The sequence below is a fragment of the Cricetulus griseus genome, chromosome 3 (genome assembly GCF_003668045.3).
Source record: "Cricetulus griseus strain 17A/GY chromosome 3, alternate assembly CriGri-PICRH-1.0, whole genome shotgun sequence".
Classification (NCBI taxonomy): Eukaryota; Metazoa; Chordata; class Mammalia; order Rodentia; family Cricetidae; genus Cricetulus; species Cricetulus griseus.
Window position 1 is genome coordinate 3,027,010 of NC_048596.1, and position 19,655 is coordinate 3,046,664.

General features: G+C 46.5%; 1 protein-coding gene across 2 annotated transcripts in view; it reads left to right on the plus strand.

The window, feature by feature from the left end:
- The window catches only part of Gfra1 (GDNF family receptor alpha 1), a 215,274-nt gene that overhangs the window by 76,524 nt on the left and 119,095 nt on the right, over positions 1-19,655 (plus strand). The window lies entirely within an intron of this gene.

Sequence of the window (19,655 nt, forward strand, 5' to 3'; positions counted from 1 at the left end):
GTATGGGTTTTATTTGAGAAGGATTAAGGTTTGTGATGAACGAATCTCAGAGGGATGGCAGGTGCAGCTCTCATAAGCTTGCAAAAGTTCAGCTTATCTGAGGCTTATCCAACCCGAGGAAACCTTTCAGGCCAGCTAGAGGTTAGGGACCTCCAGGAGCGGAGTCAATATCCTGTGTCAGGAAACCACCTGTATGGGGGGAGGTCTATAAATTAAAGTTCTCTGGAACCAGAGGCCCGCTGTGGCTTTGAACTTCCTGGGCTTGGACCACCCACTCTTGTTGGTGGATGGATTTCAAGGGCAACTGCCTGGCCCTTGTGGGGAGGAGTTTGTGCAAGCCACTCCTTGGGGGATCCTCAACCTCATTCAGTTCGCACACCAGCTCAGAGCATCTGGCCCCAGCCACCTGCTGCTCTTACAGCACCCCCTTTCTGTGGAGTCTCTGCCTCTTTACCTTGCTCAGGGACTCTTAGGCAGCTTGGACCTGTGGTGATATTTACTCAGAGCTCCAGAAGCCTCCTCGTGTAGTTTGTATAGATAGGGATTCTTTTGAGATCCCTTCCCTGGACAGTGTACTTTCAAAAACCACCTTACTTCCTCATTTTAAACTTTGTCATCAGTTGAACACCACCCCCCACCCCGAAACGCAATATTCGTTTCCTTTAAAGCTGAGATGCTTGGAAATAGGGTTGACTTGGTGTGTGATTGGGCTACTGTCTGAAAATACTGTAAATCGGGTGGCTCATCAAACGTAATCTCTGACAATTCTGGAGGCTGGAAAGTAGGTGATCAAAGCACAGTGCTGGTTGAGTTGGTGTCTGGTGAGGCTCGGTGTGTGTCTGGTAGATGGTGTATTTTGAGCTAAGTTTGCACAAGGTGGAAGGGGCTTGCCGGAGCTCCTATGGGGATACCAATCCCATCTATGAGAGTCTGCTCCCATGACTTAGTCACCTCCCAAAGATTCCCACCACCTAATAGTCTCGAGGTGGGATTTGGTTTTCAGCCTGCAGATGTTAAAAGAACATGAGATTTCAGTCCGGGGCAGCTAGGCTTGAAACGAAAGCTTAGATTTCAGATTTCAGATGGCACTCAGTAGTGGTTCACCTAAAGTGTGGCAAGGGCAGAGAGAAGGCTGAAGATAGACGCAATCAGTGAGTGTTGCACTTCCACCAGAAGCCAGGTGATGCCAGAGTCCTTCCTTAGTCCCTGAACAGGAGCAATGGTAACTAGTTAGCATCATACTCAATGCTGTCTGAAAGTTGTTTTCCTGTTTCCCGCCTGTCTCTTCAGCTAAAATATTCACTAAGTGGATACAAGGGCCGACTGTGTTATCAGGGCCCATAGCTCACCACACGGAAGGCCAATCACATCGTCAAAATGATGGACCCCATGACTGAGACAGACGCCAAGGAGGTTTATGAATGTGCCAATGTCATACTCTCAACAGAGTCGTCACTGAAGTCTGGGTTCTCCCGAAAAGTTCAGGTTTTTCTAGTGTTCTGTGGCAGCTTTAAAAAAACTTACTCTTATGTCTTTAGCACAAGTGTAATAATCTCCTTTCCTAGTGCAATTCTTGGTTTTATGAGGTTTTTGAAAAGAACCTGAAGGTCATTCAAAGTTCGTTTTGCTGAATAGAACAAGCAAATCAACAAGGAGAGAGCTCCAGTCCAAATCAGAAAAAACAAAAAAAGGACATTTAGCTTAGGGTTAGTGGACTGTGGCTCCCCTGTTACCCCTCACACTGGAAGCTTATTAGGGGCAGACTAGTCTCATCATTTACTCTCCAACGCTTGGGACACAGTAGATAATTAAGGGGTGCTTGGATAGATTTGAACCTAGGGCTTGTGTATAGAGGACAGAAGCCATCCTCTGTGTCATTCCATAAGCTCTGTTTCCAAGACAGTGTCTCTCATAGACCTGGAACTCACCAGGTTGGCGAGTCTGGCTGGTCAGTGAACCTGAAGGATCTGCTTGTCTCTGCCTCCCCAGTGCAGGATCGTAAATGTGTGACATTGTTTCTGTTTTTTGGGTTTTTTTTTGTTTTTGTTTTTGTTTTAGATTGACTTTAGGGACTGAACGCCACACTGGTCATTACGCCAGCAAATTTTAGTAACTGAGCCTTTGCCTCAGACCTTGAATGGGTTGCCAGATGGATATGTGTTGAATAAGTGGCTGAGTGTTTAGATGGCTTATAGACAACACTGAGTGCTGTTCTGAAAAAGACTTTGTTTTGTTACCGAACCTAGAATACTTTGTTGTTACCTTGAAGGCACATACCAATGTTGCAGTCTGTTAACGGGTGTGGTGCCCTGTGTCCCAGCTTTTGTGTGTCTGTGTCCCAGCTTTTGTGTGTCTGTGGTTCCTCAGTGCCATAGGTTCTTGATGGCAGCCTAGACGCTTGGTTGTTTTCCATCCACAACAATTGTAGTTGTCCTAAACTTTAGAAAAGTTGTAGCTACAAAGTAGAATAGACATATCACAGTAGATACAATGCACTCTGTCGATAATGCTAGGTGTATCGAATTTGATAGTTGGGTGTTGGCACACCCCCTTGAAGAGCCACCCTGTATGGTCTTGTGCCCTGTGAGATGGTGATAAACTATCTGCAGCATTCTCCTCTATGTTTATACCTCTCCTTAACTAAATTGTAACTCTCTTCTTAGCCATGGTGGCTCCTATGTTCCCACCTGCTCACCAGATGTACTTAGTCAAGGTGGCACTGTTAGCTGAGGAAGGCTGGGATTTCGCTGAACACGGGCTGCAAATCTGAACCTACACTGAATTTGCTAGGAGTCAGATGAGGTTCTGAATGTCTCACTGTGCGTTTTTCTTTTCCTTCCCTGATGTAGTCCTCAGTATGCCCTCTACAAAAATGTTAATCAGATATCCAAAGCCCATCAATTTAAAGGGCACAAAACTAGCAATTGGCCTACAGTGCTCTGAGACTCAGTCTGGCGGAGAAAAATCTATTAAGAGAAAAAGCTAGAAGTAAGTGAATGAGACAATTTAAAGTAGAGCGAGTTCATAGGAACACAGGAGAGAAGGTTCAATAGAGGTTGGCCAGGGAGAGAAAACAAAACAATAACAAACCATGAATTCCCCTTGGGTATTGGTAAACTATGGCCTGTGGGCTCTCTGTTCTCTTTTTAAATAAATTTTTATTGGAACACAGCCATGTCCATTCATTTGTCCATGAATGTAGTAGTAAAGATAGATGCTTTCCTCTGTGTGGCTGGTGAAAATGTTTACCACCTGGCTCTGTGCAGAAGGAACCAGGGATGGATTCTTACTCTTTGTCTGAGTGCCTGTGTTTCTTGGGAAGACAAAAGAGAAATTGTCTAAGTGGTTATGAGTCTGTGTTGGGAGTGAGGAAGCCCTTGGTGAATGATGAAATGAACCAGGCATGTAGCAAGCAATTGCTGATAGCTCTTCAGTGGACCAGACAGTAGGCTCTGGGTTCACTCATCAAAAAACAAAGCAACACCAAACTCCTTTCATTGAAGGCACTCAGGAGCATTGTTTGTGTTTGGATTATTGAAGACATGGCGGCCCACAGATGTCGGCTAAGTACACGTCAGACAGAGGATTACATTCTCAGAAGCAGGACTCTTAATCAAACGAAATATTGTGTGGTGAAGTTAATATGGACAAAATCATACCAGAAATTTTCATTATTTTTGAAACTGCCCTTTTGAGTTCTTCAAGACATGTTATAAAGTGCACAGGTCTTGTGGGTTCATTTGCAATGACAGGGACTTAGCAGTAGACCCAGCCAGGTGAGCAGAATCCGGAATGACTCACTGGAAATGGCTTTGTTTGCTTAACTGTCCATTGGGTGAGTATTTGTGGGGTTATTTTTAGGTGTTCTATTCTCACTTATCAGTCAACTTAGGCAACATCGATTTACCTAAGGGACCCAGTTTGTAAATAGTGAAACAAGCCCCCTGGAATATTTAGAAACTACTTTGTGCATAGACAGAAGCTGGAGAAACAGCAAACCATTAGAAACTCCCTGGCTATGCTCTAGCTCCTTACTTAAGGTTTTATAATGAGCCTTCCTTTTATAGAATGGTGACTCTCAATTTGCCTTTTGGAATGAGTTTGGTCCAAGGAAATGGGGGTGAGCAGTTGATGACCCAAAAGCAGATGCTCACCCCTCGCTGGGGGTGGATTTAGAGACTGTGTGAACCACCCTGATTCTCACTGTCTCCTCAGGTCACTGGGCACAGACTTTGCCCAATAAAAGTAGGATTTGTGTCTCTTAGGAGACAAGTCCTTCTTGGCTGGCTCCATCAGAAAATACAAAACAGATGTGATCCATGGGGAGGGTTGGGTGACATTTCAGTGAACTTGGGACTCAATGAAACCCTCTCTCTTGCCCCCCCACTATGAAATTATTTCCCCTTAGTCTTCCCAAAATGGGCTTTGGCTCTGTTTTCCTTTGAATGGTAAAGATTATGTTAATAGATTTTTAAGAATCAGTGCAAAAAAAAAAAAAAAGTCTCAAACACCCTTTCTTTCGCCTTCTCCTCCCCAGACTTTAATGGCCCCTGGAGTGGGTATAGAGGTGCCAGGGGTCTTTTGTGCTCTCTCAACCTGCTGTTTGCACAAGTGGCTGTTATGACTGCAACAGCATAATTGCTTTTAAAATGCCTCAATAATAAAAAGAAATCTGTTTTTATTTTGTAATCTCAAGTCTCCTTAGCTTCCATCTTGCCAGCCACTTTAGTAACTTCTGGAAATGAACCTCACAGATACGCTTTCCCAGCTTGGCCAGTGAAAGGCCAAGTCAGCCTGGGGTTGGGGGGTTGGTGACTAAGGAATGGGGACTTGACTCCTAGGTAGCAGCTGTTTGTACCTCCTCTTGACCATGGTGGGCGGGGTGGGGCACACATGTAGAAGTGTGTTTTTTAGCACTCTTCTCGAACTGTCACCTCTTTTGGGCTTTCAAGCTAAAGGGAAGCATCCCTACTCCCTGGTTTTCCATGACACCCACAGGCGAGGACCAGATCGACGTTTAGACTCTTGCTTGAGGTGGAGGGCCCAACCTCACCCTCATACAGAAGTCTGTTTCTGAGTCCTATCTCTAAGAAGCCTCACCCAGAGTGGTGCCAGGCCAGGTGGACTGGAGCTGTTCACCTTGGAAGAGAGGCTTCCCCATTGGGTAAAAGGACACAAGATAGCTTCTTTATGTCCCCTTTGTGTGGGTCCAGCCTTCAAGCAAAGGCAGCACTGTGTTTGCCATGGCCCATTTGTGAGGCCACAGATAACGCTGATGATGACAGGGTTTGTAATGACCCTGCGAACAGGCTTCAGTTAGGTGTGCCAAGACTGCTGGTAGTGTTGAAGGTGGGTTAAATGCAGTGCCCTCGGGGTGCTGATTTTGATGGTAGCCTGACAGGATTTATAATCACCATGGAGACAGACCTTTGGATGTAACAATCCTGAGTGTTTTCAGAGGGTTTAACTCAGGTAGGAAGACATGCTCCGGATGTGGGGCCTAATTCCACGGCCTGGGGTCTCAGGCTGAGTAAAAGGGAGAAAGGACACTGAGTGCCACTGCTGGTCCCTCAAGCTTCCGGAAGTTTCCTTGCATTCCTGCTACCACGCCTTCCCCCACCATGACAGACTTGAACTGTGGGTCAAAATAAACAAACTCTTAAGTTGCCCTAGTTGGGCATTTTTCTGTAAGCCAAAATAAACAAACCCTTCCTTAAGTTGCTCTAGTTGGGTATTTTGTCATAGCAAGGAGAGAAGTTATAGTTGGAAGTTTCTGTCATGCTTGTCCTGCAGCTGTTCAGTCCCAAATAAACACATAGAGGCTCATACCAATTATAAACTGTTTGGCCTATGGCTCAGGCTTGTTATTAGCTAGCTCTCTCTTAATTAGTAACACATTTATATTAATCTGTGTATCTCCACATGGTCTTGGCTCACCAGTGATGCCCCAGTCTCTTGCTTTCTTGGCAGCTACATGGCATCTCCCCGACTCTGCCTACTACTTTTCACTATCCTTGCTTGGATTTCCCACCTGACTAACTCCTGCCTGTCCATTGGCCAAAACAGCTTTATTCATCAACCAGTAAGCAAAACATATATTTACAGCATACAGAAGGACCGACCGCCCCCATCCAAAAGTAACGAATGCAGCTGTAACAAACATGGGCCTGAGGTACTAGCTCAAGCAGAGACCTACAGAAGCCCTTCCTGTAGGCTAGACACCTCACTGCTTGTCTGTGGACAGCAACTTGCAGACTCAAGTGACTGGTCTCTGGTGGAAGCAAGAATACATGACTAAATACATGTTAGGACAGATACTTCTGGTCTTTGGGGACAATGGCTGAGCACGTCTTGCAGAAGAAGGATTCCTAGATCAATGTAAGCAAAGATCTCCAAGTCTCTGAGAAAGCAATTTACTCCTTTGGTATTACAGAAGACTGAAAGGAAGGCTTCCCCAGGACCCTGTAGTGATGGCTTACCCTTGGAACCACCTTCCCTGACCTAAAACCCACTCTGATGTTTGGAATTCCTGGCCCCAATTTTCCCTTTCACTTGCTTTAACTCAGTTGAAAATGTTTTCAAGTGTTTGGAGTCTCAAAGAGACAGTTTGGTTAAAAATCTTGCAATTTATCCCGGCAGCGCCTTGAGTTACCCCTTCGTGCAGCCAGAAAGAAAGGGTAGTGGTAAAAAGTGTAGTCAGCCTGTTCTACAGAAAGTCGGTTTTTCACAACACAGCTGCCCAAAAGTTTATTGCTTGATGCTTTAAAAAAAAAGCCATTCTGATTTCATTTTCAAGAAAAGTTGAATTTAAAACTCAGAATATACTTTGTAATTATGCCACTTACTTGGCAGCATAAAGGGAAAATTTATACGGCCTATCAGTGTGAAAGAACAGGGCCGAGGCTCCAGGCTTTTACCGTGATTATGTATACCTGTATGGGGGCTTTGTGTGCTTACAATTTGAATCATTTATAGATGCACACTCGCCAGAGTTCCTGCGTAACTAGTACTGTGGGCTTTTTTTGCTGACTAAATGATAGGCAAAGCAATTTCCAACAAATGTCTCCCAGTAGGCTCTCATCACAGAAGCCTTGTAATACTGCTTTTTAACCTTACCATTGGCAGCTATCCAGAAATTACTGCATTGATACCAAACCGCCATGCACCAGGCTGTTGCCCTTTTCTCCCTGGGAACCCGGTGAACTCCCAAGTAGGTGCCGCTCTCCTCCCCTCACCCTCCTTCATCTTTTACTATGAGGAGACTTTTACCTGCTCCTGTTCAGCTGTAGGTAGCAGAGCACACAGCAAAACGATTGTCTGGGTTGGGTTGTTATAGCTTTAATGCATTCAATTAGCATTTGGAGCATTGTCGCCAAATAAATGACACACTTTGGTGGGTACTTTGGGGGGGGGGTGGAAGGGCGTTGGTTGCTTTCTTTTCTCCCCTTGGGCAAAGACAAATCCAGCTTTCTTCTCTTAGTGCCTGCCCCCCCCCCTTCACAGCATCTTGTAAATGGCTTTTGGGGATTGACAGATCATGAGTCTGTGGTTTAGGGAAGGGCTGGTTGGGGTTTCTGGGGAAAGGCTGGGAACAAGAAGATCCTGCAGTTTCCTTGCATAGGAGGTAGCCTGGAAGAAGGGAGAGAGAAGCAGCAGTCTCTCCAGGTATCTACTCTTGCTGGGAGCTCGAAGAGCAGCAGGAGCTCTGGCTTCCCCCATTCCACGTTGGCATCAGAGGCTGGAGACTTAGGCTGACTTCCAGGGAGTCCTGTTGAAACAGGGTGTGCTGTTTGGTTCCATGTAATGGTAGAGAAGTGATGTCCGGTGTCTGAAGTTTGACTTCAAATGCCACCAGGTTTTGAGTTCACCTGTTTTGTGCCATGTGTGAGCACCATGCACTTGGAAGGTTTCTGTGTCTTTGTGATCACAGGGTCATCCCCAGCCGTTGGCTTGGTGTGCAATGAAGAGAAACCCAGTTAGTGTGTTGAGAGAATGGGGTTTTTCCTCACCCAGTGGGGAGATGCTGTAAGCTTTGCATGCCAAGTCAGCTTGTCTTGTGACAAAGTTCCCCGGCTGTGTCTAGTTGCTGGACCTGGCTTTTTCTCCTCCAGCTCTTATCTCCCTGTCTGCCTGCCTTGAGATTCTTTCTTCTCAAGCTTAGATATGTCTTCTCATGGTAGGTCCTACTGATCTTCACTGAGATCGTGAGGAGAAGAGAGACTCAAGAACCATCTCTGGCCTTGACCTTCTAAATGGCGAGTGCCACGGAGTGGAGAAACAGATAACTATGACAGATCCTCGGTTCATAGGAAACTCTGTCTTTGGCTCAGAAACAAAACATTGTACAGGATGAAATTGGAAATGTAAAGTGTAATAGAAAAATCTAACTCAAAGCACTGAATACAACTGTGGAAATCAATGGTCTCCAATCTACTTATTTTTTTTATTGTTTCTGAGACCTAAAATATGTTTCATTTAGTAATTACATGAGTGAGTGAATGAGTAAATTTATGTAATAATGTCTATATGGTGGACAAAGGGAAAGTTAATATAGTCCACTGGTATAGTCTCAATGGTAAGTATGTTTCTAGCACAGCTAGGAGAAGAGGGCTGAGGGAATATGGAGCTGAGTAGAAGGAACAAGAGAAAGGACTCCATCAGAGAGCAGCTGGGGCTGAAGAGATGCAATTTCTTCAGTAAACAGAGTGCTAATCCCCAGAATTCCTCAGAGGAATGATTTGGATGGAGGCACAGTCCACCCCCCGAAACAACTGTCTTTTGTAGGAGAAGGGCAGCTAGTCCATCTTTAAGTCTTGGAAGAGGAATGACTCCTCTAACTGCAGGTAAATTTGCTAAATGACTCGGGTGGATTCAGAAACCCAACCCTTGGGGATGCCAAGATGCATAGGGAGGAGCTTGCAGCACATAAGCCTGAGGTGAGGACCTGAGTTCAAATCCTCACACCCATGTGAATGCTGAGTGGGTGTGCCAGCCTACGTGTAAGCTCAGTGTTTGAGAGGAAAAGGCCAAGGTCCCTGGAGCCAGCTGGCTGAACTAGCTGAATGAGCAAGCAAGTGAGTTCTCTGGGTTCAAGTGAGAGACCATGCCCGAGATAAGTAGAGGGTAATTAATTGAGAAGGGCATAATAATATCTATATTGATATTATATAAATATCTAGCTGACATAAATATCTAGCCTTCACAGGCAACCATGCACATGTGATCATGTATATACTCGTGTGTGCACAACATAAACAAACACACAGAAAAAAATCAAAATGCCCAACCTCTTGTCTACCTTTAAAAACTGTGGTAATATGTGCACACAAAATGGGCCGTCTCGTCTTTATCATACGTGGCTGTGTCTGTCACTGAGGAAAGCCCATCATGCTGTTACACCACCATCTCCACCAGCCAGCCCTGAGGCTTTTCATCTACAGCGACAGTTTCACTTTTCCCTCCTCCCTCCAGCCTCCTGGCAACCACAGATCTGCTTTGTATCTCATGAGCTGGACCATGCGATGTTCATTCCTGTGTGTCTGGCTGATTTCACTACTGCTCGCCTTGTTGTTGGTCTGGTATCAGAGATGTGCTGTAGGTATCATTCCCCCAAACCTCAGCTCTCACAGACATCTTCCTGCAGGACTGATCTTTCCATTATGAACATCACAGGCTGTGACCTCTGCCTAACCATCCTCTCCGAAGCTGGCCTCTTCCCCATTTCTTTGATCATTGTCTGCTTTCCTGTGGTCTCCTGTCCCTTGATATGTGTGTTGTGTCCAGGCTATGCTTTCTCCTCTTTGGCTACCTGTCCCCTGGAATCTCAGATCCGAGGGACTTGAGATGTCTAGAGCCTGAGTTTATTCCTCAGCTGTAACCCAGTTCCAGCCCTGCTTTCGGACACTCAGCTAACACCTGTAAAGGACTGAGGGATGCAGGAGTGCATCCTTGCCTCTGGCCTTGGCTCTGGCCATCAGGAAGCCTTTTGAGTGGCTGGGTATTGGATGCCCCAGAGATAAATGCAAACTTAACTCTTCTAGTCTTCCCTAAGTCTTCCTAAGTCTTCCCTGGAAAGTGTGTGGCTTTGTGAGTCCTTGCCTCCCATGGCAAAGTTCGCTCATATCCCCATGTGACTGTGTGCTTAGACAAAGTAAACAGAGTTTAACAGAGACTCAAATAAAACACAATTAAAAAGCAAAAATGTGCCACAGAGAAGTTGGTCCCCATATTCATACACTATATAAAATGAGTTTTAGATGAGTTCCTTCATTGGATTATCCACACCACTAACTTTTAGATTATTATAATTAGACTTTATTAATATTAAAAATAGGATACCAATTTTCGGGCCTGAGGGATTAGAGCATTACTCCCTGAAGAAGCCTGAGGTCTTGGCCTGTTCGTTCTGGAAGATGCCTCACTGAGGAACCCATACAAGTCTTTCAATGCATGAAGGATGTAATTGCAAGCAGGTGACATCAGGGGCTTCCCAGAGTCCTCAGCGATGCTGAGGGAATAGAATGAAGAGTTGCAGCCTCTTGGCCTCCAGCAGGCATTTTTGGATAAAACAATGATAGTTAAATATGAAATAGTTACATAATATTTGCATTCGGGAGGAGTCTTTTCCTAGACTCTTCCTGGTGCCTTCTTTGATGGATGCCAGCATTTCAGTCATTGTTGGGCCTGGAGGAAAGAACATGTGTGTACAGTCACATGGGTAGCCATTAATGTGGAGGCTCAAGTTTTATATAGGGGATGGAAAGACACCTCCTTTATCATCTCCAGAGTCCTCACTGCTTTAAGGAAGGGCCTCTTGCTGAACCTGAAGCTAGTTGATGAGGCTGGGCTGGTTGGCCAGTGAGCTTCAGATATTTGCCTGTCTCCAGCCCCTCATTGTTGGGCTTACAGGAGAGAGCTGCCTCCACTGGCATTTTAACATGGGTCCTGGGACCTGATCCTGGGTCCATGCTTATACTGCAGGAGCTTCACTGAGTGAGCTGTTTCCAACTCTGTCATTGCTCCTTCTTTGCCATTTTGCCTTTACAGCTCATCTCGAATTCACACACAGAGCTGTGGCCATTTAAACCCCATGTTGACTGAGCACATCTGTGAAAATCCTCAGGAGTGAACCCTGGAGTTCCAGATGCAGGCAGGAGATGCCTCAATACTTTTCTGCAAGCATGAAGATCGGGATTTGGTCCACAAATCCCAGAGATAATGGTACACACTTGTAATTTCAGAGCTTAGGATGGGGGGGGGCAGGGATAAGTAGCTTCCTTTGGCTCATCAGATAGCCAGCTTCATCTACTTGGTGAGCTACAGGTCAGTGATAGGCCTCTTCTCCATAATAAATAGGTGGGTGACTCCTGAAAATAACTCCTGAGATTGACCACTGGCTTTCACATTCATGTGCACACATATGTGAACATATGTGTGTTCTATGGCACATGAGAGCTCCCTGGGAAATGGACCAGCGTATGACCCTGAGCATAGATGGCCTTTCAACCTCCAGGGTAACAGCTTGGTGGGACACTGCTTGAGCCCAGGGAGCAAAGAAGGACTTGAAATCTGCTTAAAACTCTTAAGGTTGTGCATGCAAATGCCAGCGGAGATTGTTTTATTTCCTTGGGAGGAAGTCATATTCCTTATGAATAACCGGAAAAATTTTCCTTTCTGTTCTGTACACCTGAAATGCAAATAGAAGAGTTTGCTCGCTATTAATTAAACAAATGATAGACGGTCTGAAAATGAGCATTCAGCACCCTGTCTCCTTCTCTATTTGCAGAATACTGAGATAATTGGATGGGAAACAATATGGCATTTAAATGTGGACTTAAAAACGTTCCCCCTTTGCCTTCCAGAAAGAGGTAGCCTTTCTGAATTGTGTTGTGTCTCAGGCGAATGTGCAAGGCAATCAGTTGTCCACTTGCCCTCATTTTGTGAGTGCGTGTGTTCATTTAGCTGTTGGCAAAGCTTGCTTAGTGGTGCATCAGTAATTAGAGGCTGCCACCACCTCTGCGTGAAGCAGTGTGGCTCCTTTCTCTTGTCACTTAGTTCCTTGGGGCTTTGTGGGGACAGAGTGAGTCACATTTTATCGCTGGTGAAATACAAACCTCTTTGGAAGTGGCAAGGCTGTGCAGGCTGTGCCCACTGCATTTTAACCACCACAAGTCCCATTACTTCCCAGATGACACTGTCAGTGGTAACACTGACTGCCCTCTGGGGTTGATGCATTTGTTATGTTTTTCTTGTGGCAAAGTACCTGACAAAGGAGACATACAGAAGGAAGCGTTTATTCTGGTTCATGGTGTGAGGGTTAAGTCCATCTCGACAGGGGAGGTGCCTTAGCTTTGTCAGCAGGCATTTGAGGGATTTAACTGAGGGCCCAGAAAGAGATGCATGCTGCTACTCAGGCCTTCTGTTTTGTAGTCCATGTATGTTCTGAGCCTGTGAGATGGGTCTGCTCAAACTTGAGGTGGGTCTTCCTCCCTCACTAAACCTCTTGAGGAAGCCACCTCACAGGCATGCCCTAGGGTGTGTCTGCTTGTTGACTCCAGAAGCTACTAAGCTGGTGATCAAGACCAAGCAACGAAATTGACACAGGGACTTCTGCCAGAGCTTCTATTCCCAAACCCTGCATGGGGGCCTGATCAGCTGATGGAGTAGCTGCTATTGGCTGATCCTGTACTCCATGCCCTGGAGGGAAAAGCTGTTCTTTTATCTCTTTCTCCTCCCCAAGGAAAGTATTTGAAAATATAAAAACGGTGGCTTTTGGGAAGAGTCACTGGGGCTTGTGCCTGGACATAGGGGAACTGTTGACTGGGGCACCAGAAGACGCTTACTAACAGCAAGACAGCAGCCATGATCATTGCAGGTACTCTTTACTACCCTGATGGTGTTAAGTAGGTTGAGAAGAGAAGGCCTCTGGCAAGCAGTTATTAAGAAATTCTTTGAAGAAACTCACACGTGAGGAGAGGAGACAGAACAAGGATGCAGGAAGGAGACACTGAGCTCCTGAAAGTGACTGAGAATGGAAGGGCTGGTTGGATGCACCTCTGCCTGGACAATGCTTGTGACGAGGGTGGCTCTGCTAAAGCCACAGATGGAGGCTCTGAGTGACGCTTGCATGGGTGCTGGGAAGTGGAATAAAGAGGCCTGTGAGGACATGGGTGCTGTTTCAGCTGCCCTTACAGTTGAAGCAGATGCTGTATTTTATTAGCCTGACTTATAGATGAGGAAAGTAGTGCTGTGAGAGCTTAGTGAATGTTTAAGGTCTCAGAGATAGAAAGAAGGGGCACAGAGATTTGAACATTGATCCCTTTTACCCCTTGTGTATTCATTTTGGAACACCATACTGAACTACGTTTGTGGTGATTATGACTTGTGTCTAGAAAGAGGATTTTCCTTTACATTGGGAGTATACAAGTTCTGAGGATTCTAAAAGCCCCCAAGGAAGAAGCAAGTGAGGGGAATCTGAGGAGTGAGCTGAGCGCGTGTCACACAACGCTAGAACTTGAGTTTGATCTCCCACGCACACACATATAAAAGCAGGCAGAAGAGAATCCGCCTGTAATCTCCGTGCTGGGGAGGTGGAAACAGGAGGATTCCTGACGTGGGCTGGCCAGGCAACCTAGACAAATCATCAGGCTCCAGGATCAGTGGGAGACCCTGTGTTGCAAAATAAGATGGAAAGTGACGGAAGACGGCAACTGATGTCAACCTCTGGTCACCACATGCATGCTGTGCTGTCTAGTTTTATGCCAACTCCACACAAGCTAGAGTTACTGAAAGGAGAGAGCCTCAATTGAGAAAATGCCTCCATAAGACCCTGCTGTAGGGCATTTTCTTAATTAGTGATTGATGGAGGTTCCAGCCCATTGTGACCCTGAGTTTTAAAAGCAAGCCACTAAGCAGTACTCTTCTGTGGCCTCTTCAGCAGCTCCTGCCTCAGGTCCAGCTCTTCCAGCTCCGTTTGAGTTCCTGGCCCGATTTTTTTGGGGAAGGGTGATGAACAGTGATGTGGAACTGTAAGCCAAATGAACCCTTTCTTCCCCCAGTTGCTTTGTTCATGATGTTACATTATAACAATAGTAACTCTATAACAATAGTAACTCTAAGGCATATGTGAGCATGTGCATACACACCCTCTCAGAGAGACAGACAGACAGACAGAGAGAGAGAGAGAGACAGAGAGAGACAGAGAGAGACAGAGAGAGAGACAGAGAGAGAAAGAGAGAAAGAGCAAGAGAGAGAGAGAGAGAGAGAGAGAGAGAGAGAGAGAGAGAGAGAGAACATTCTGGAAAGCCTGCACAGCATTCATAGAGGCATTGAGTTCGTGTACTGATCTCTGCAGCTGTGCAAAGGCCTAGGCGCATAAGAAGGTTCTGACACTGCTGGGCAGATATCATGTCTCTTGGGACATGTGAGGTCTGAGGGAAATTAATGTTCTAGTGCGGATACCATACGTTCTTCCTTGCCCAAAGGGCAAGCTGCTCTGGCGCCCAGTGTGCTGGGGCTCTGGTTAAACAACCATAAACCAGATGACTGATGTAGCATGTTTTTACCCAGATCTCTTGCGTTGAAATAGCTTCATGTCCAGGCAGAGCAGAGGTGCCAGGGGACCTCGGGTCTCTGCTCTGACCCTCTGAGGGCACATTTCAATTAGAGCTTGAGTAGCTGGACAGGAAGCTCACATCGGTGCCACCTCTTCTTCATACCAGGCTCTGGCAAGGGAGGACGCAATATCTGAAGCTACTTGGTACCACCAGACAGATGGGCCTTGGTTTGGGGCTCTACCCAGAGGTGTCAGGTCTCTGCCAGACCTGACAACAGAAGACACATTGCTACTCTGGGGAAACAGCCATTCATCATCACCCTGATATGGTGACGGCATTTCTGGGAAGTAGGGAAGGAACTAGGCGTGCTGGCCCATGGGGCCAGAGAGGAGGCTGCCATCTATCCTCATGTACCATGTGGCCCTTTCCACTGACAATTGGCCAGGAGGTGACTGATTCTGGAGGCCTGTGACTCTTTTCGGGCTCCCGCAAATCATCTGGGTTATTGTCAGGTGGCTGTCACTGGAGGGTCAGGAAGACTCTGCCTCTGGACCAGTCTCTAGACAGTGGAGAGGCTAAAGGGCCTCCTAGTGACATTTTGTGACACAGAAGCGCTCCTTGGATTTCCAGGTGGGGTGGGCCCAGTGAGATGTCCTCAGAGGCATCAGGAAACAGCAACTACAATATTCCCAAGCACTGGGGTGCAGCTTGGGTAGCCGAGGCCATAGCTCTGGATTGCAGAAGTCTCCCAGAGAGGCAGTCATCTGGAGAGCTTCAGACTTGCCCCTGGGTCAGGTAGTGATATTAGGTAAGTGGTCAGGAGCAGTGAAGACCAGCAGAGGTGCTTCAGTTCTTTCTGCTTCTGCCAAGCCAGGCCCTGTACACGAGCACAGATACACAGATCAGCCAGTCCCTATACACGAGCGAGCACAGATACACAGATCAGCCAGTCCCTATATACGAGCACATATACATAGGTCAATGGCCTTGGTGTTCTACTAAGAGGCGTGGGGAGCTACTCCTGGGCCAAGCAGTACTTGTATTCTCTGAGGAAGAGACCTAGGAAACAGAAAGAGCCAATGAGGAGGATGAGGAAGACTAAAGACAGGTAACCCAGAAGTGCTTGTTACTGGATCTCAGCTTGCCAGAGCCTGGGCTTTTAGATGGGAGGGCAGGAGTGTTGTTCTCAGCACACATGCTGTGTCCTTAGTGCTGACAGCATGAGAGCATGCTGTTATCCACCCTCCAGGTTCTGTATCTCCATTGCCATGGTGAGCCAAGGTGGGAGCATGATTGTAGACTGGCCAGTGTTGGTGTTTGATTTTGATCTGGGTTGGTCTTGACTCCAGAGTGAAGCTATGTAGAGTGAGATTATCACAAACTCCCAAGCTGCTTTGGGCCAAACCCTGGGGAGAGGAAGAAGCAGAGATTCTAGTGAAGGAGCTTTCCAGAGTGTTCGGCTCTGAGGTGGCACCGTGGGACTAGAACCTTGAGGCATGTACTTTGTTTACTTTCTGTCAAACGTGGAAGCACAGTCCGGAGCACCTCAGAACTGTTGAAAAGTCATAGGTAGACTGTTTGGATGTGTTTCCTTTTGCATATGACAGCTGTTCTCAACCTGTGAGTCTCTACCCCGTTAGGGGTCTAATGACCCTTTCATGGGGGTTGCATATTAGATATTTTGTACATCAGATACCTAGGTTGTGATTCACAACAGGAGAAAAATTACGGTTATGAAGTAGCAACAGTAATAATGTTATGTTTGGGGTCACCACCACACGAGGAACTGTATTAAAGGGACACAGCGTTAGGAAGGTGGAGAGCCGATGCCGTGTAAGACGAGCTGGGTTTCTGGTGCACCCGAAAGTCTGGCTGTCTGCAAATGACAGGTGATGGACTCCCGAGTTGTTTGGCAACTTCTAGAACATCTCCATTTTCAAAGAAACAGATCAGCATGGCTATGGTGGAACCCTTCCTTACCACACAGTGCTCCCCGAATGCTCTTCAGCTAACGCCCCAGTCTCAGAATCAAGAGGTCTCCAGATGCATCCACTGGGCAACTTAAGCATTTTGACTTCTGGGGCTTAGGAGGATGATTGAAGCTTTTGATTCTTAGAAGAGAAAGGACGAAGGAATGGGAAGAAGGAAGGGAGGCAGACAGATAGCTTACTGAGGTGTTGCTGTGACCATTTCACAGGGACACAAACTGAAACCTGTAGCAGAGGACTCGTGCTGACACAGATGGCTGAGTTAGGCCTTCCTCTTGTCTCTGGCCCAATGCTCTGTCTGCCACCAACCCAGCGGCCTCAGTTTTCCTAAAGTGAGTGAAGTGATGACTTTACTGTGAGAGTCTGAGGGTGTTGTCCTGGTTGCATCCTTTCTGCTCCTTGGCAGGGTGCTCAAAGGCAGCGCCTGTACCTGCTGTCTTGCTTGGTCCTCTCCTTTTCACACGTGTGACTGCTCACAAACCATTCCCACTCTTCGTTACTCAGCACAAGGCGATGGCACCTCCCACACTAGAGCAGAGCAATACTGCAGGCGTGCTGTTCTTACAGACACGAGGATAAATCCGTACAGACATAGGGATAATAATGTCTTTTTTCCCTAGGTCCTCAGAAACGGAGTCCAATAGGTTTATTTCAGTCCATTATTATCACCTACCTCAAGAGCTTCATCAAAGTCGACGTACCAGGAAACACATTATTTACGGAGGAGTGAGGAGCAGTAGCTTCACGTGCGGAGTTAGAAGGGGGAGCTTGATTGCACTTCTGAACCTATGACCCTTCCTGGCTAAAATGATGGCTCTATAAAACTAGTCAGAAATGGAACAAAGATGCTTTCTAGAAAAAAAAGAGACGGTAGATGCAGTTTCAAGAGGATCTTAGAGATGACATCGTTTGAGGGGGTAATGATGGGGCAGCATAGGTGTCCAGCAAGACGGCATTCCCCATGGAAACAAAAGTGTGTCATCTTGGTTCCGACCCAGAATTAAAACCAAACAGAACCATCAGTGTAGAAGCACAAACCTCACCTCAAGGGGATAAGAAATAGCATTCTCTAGACCCAAGCAAAAAAGCCTGGGGACAGAGATTCAGGTCACTCCAAATCCCATGTTCCAATGTGGTGACAGCTTCACAATTTGTTAGTAACAAAACAAAATTATAAAGGTTTGGCGGAAGGTACCCATCTTTCAAGGACCTTCCACCACAAACACCATGGAGAGGAGCCAGGGGAGCTTGCTGAGGTGGAAAGAGGGGTCCGTGATGCCCCCAGGCTGGAGGAGAAGCAGGAAAACACGGTGAGGTTAGCAGCTTTATTCCCAGAAGAGTGAAGAGTTGGTGACAAAACTTGCCATGACTGAGGCTGGAACACTCCCGTAATTCCATCATTCTGTTGTCTGTGATGGTGCTGTGGCCGCTCTTTACTTGGTAACTGAAGGGTGACAGTGAGATTCGATATTGATGAAGACCTTTGAGTCACAGTGTTCATTACACGGCCCCGCTCTCTTGGAACACATGCCAAGGAGCACAGATTCACAAAAGAAATTTTTTATTTGTGAGGGAAGTCTAAGTATTTGGCTTTTATTTATGTCCCCACATGCTACACAAATAGCTTTTCTGTCCAGTGTGCTGGAATTTATGCTGCAGAGTCTTATTACAATATTGTAAATTGAACTATGTATGAATTTTCCTTTGAACTATGTATGAATGTTTTATTTTTTTTTCCTCAAGTGTTCACCTCAGCCAGGCACGTTAAAAACTTCGAGTCAAAAAGGTGTTGCCTGCATTAATCACATTTTTTTTTTTTTGCAAAGAAATATTTGCTGACTAGCATGGGTTCGAGTAACGATGATTAAGGAATCTAATTCATTTGACAAAGTGCATATTGCCCGAGTTACAAACTCCCAGTGGAGGAAACAGAGTATCTCCCTTGTGTGGTCTGCTTGGTGGGTGACATCTTGCTTGTTCCATCAGAAGGGCCAGTGCACGTGGCTGCCCCTCGACCTTGAGAACTTGAGAGTCTGTATTTTGCCTTCCTGGGGCACAAGATGCGCACCTGTGTGTGCTGTCTGCTCCCTTCTGAACCCTTAGCCTCCTTTTAGACTCTCTTGGAGTGAGACAGAGGCTTCTTAGCTCATCCAAACTCCATCTCTCATTCCAGGCCCAAGGCACAGTCATTGCTCTCAGACCACTTACTCAAAAGGTCTCTCTGTCTCCTGTCCTCACTTCCCAGCTCAGGGTTCTGACTGAGAAAAGGGAAGGATATTATAAATGTCGAGGAACCGAAATTCTGCCTATGTTCAAATCCTGACTCACCCACTAGTCACACAGTCTTGGGCTGGCCATGTAGTCTCTAAGCCCGTTCCCTCAGTGTTGCAGTGGTGATAAAGGGGCTTGACCCTGATGCCTTAGGCCAGGTCTGGAGAGTGGGGACATTTGGTTAGATTTGGGCTGCACATTGCTTTCTCACCTGGACCGGGGACAGCTTCTCTGCTCGGAGCACTTCCAGTCACAAGGATGCCTTTTCCTGTGCACTTTCAGCAGGGAGGAAAACGCTGACCCAGAGAGCTTCGGAGCTCACTACAGGACAAAGTGCAGTGGCACTCACTGGGCCTCAAAGGTTGGACTGACACTGTCAGGCTGAGGCCCTCCAGAGACCTGGAGAGTGGGCCCTCAATCTGCAGGATACTGTTGGTTGTTCACTGTCGTGCTGGCAAGACACTTCTGTCTTATTCCACCAGGCTGGAAATACCACACCACCACAGGTGGCTCAAGGCAGTGAGAGGTAGAACTGCCCTCCTCTGGGTGGCCAGGACACCACCCCGATTCCACCTCCGTGGAATATTCTGTGCAGTGACTCCTTAGATTTGAGTCTGTCTTTTGCATCCAGTTTTGCAACTTTGGGTCCCTTGCTTAAACTGCTGAGTTGGGTTTCTGAAACGGTGTAGTCTACACCTGCTTTGCAGCACACAGAAAAGAGTAACTCAGCCTGTTCTCAAAAAGCTTGACATCTGATCAAACAACAATTAAGTAATAATAAACCCAAAGTATAGGCAATTACCAGTGTAAGACAGTACATACTGTAGGAGTTGGAGGGTGG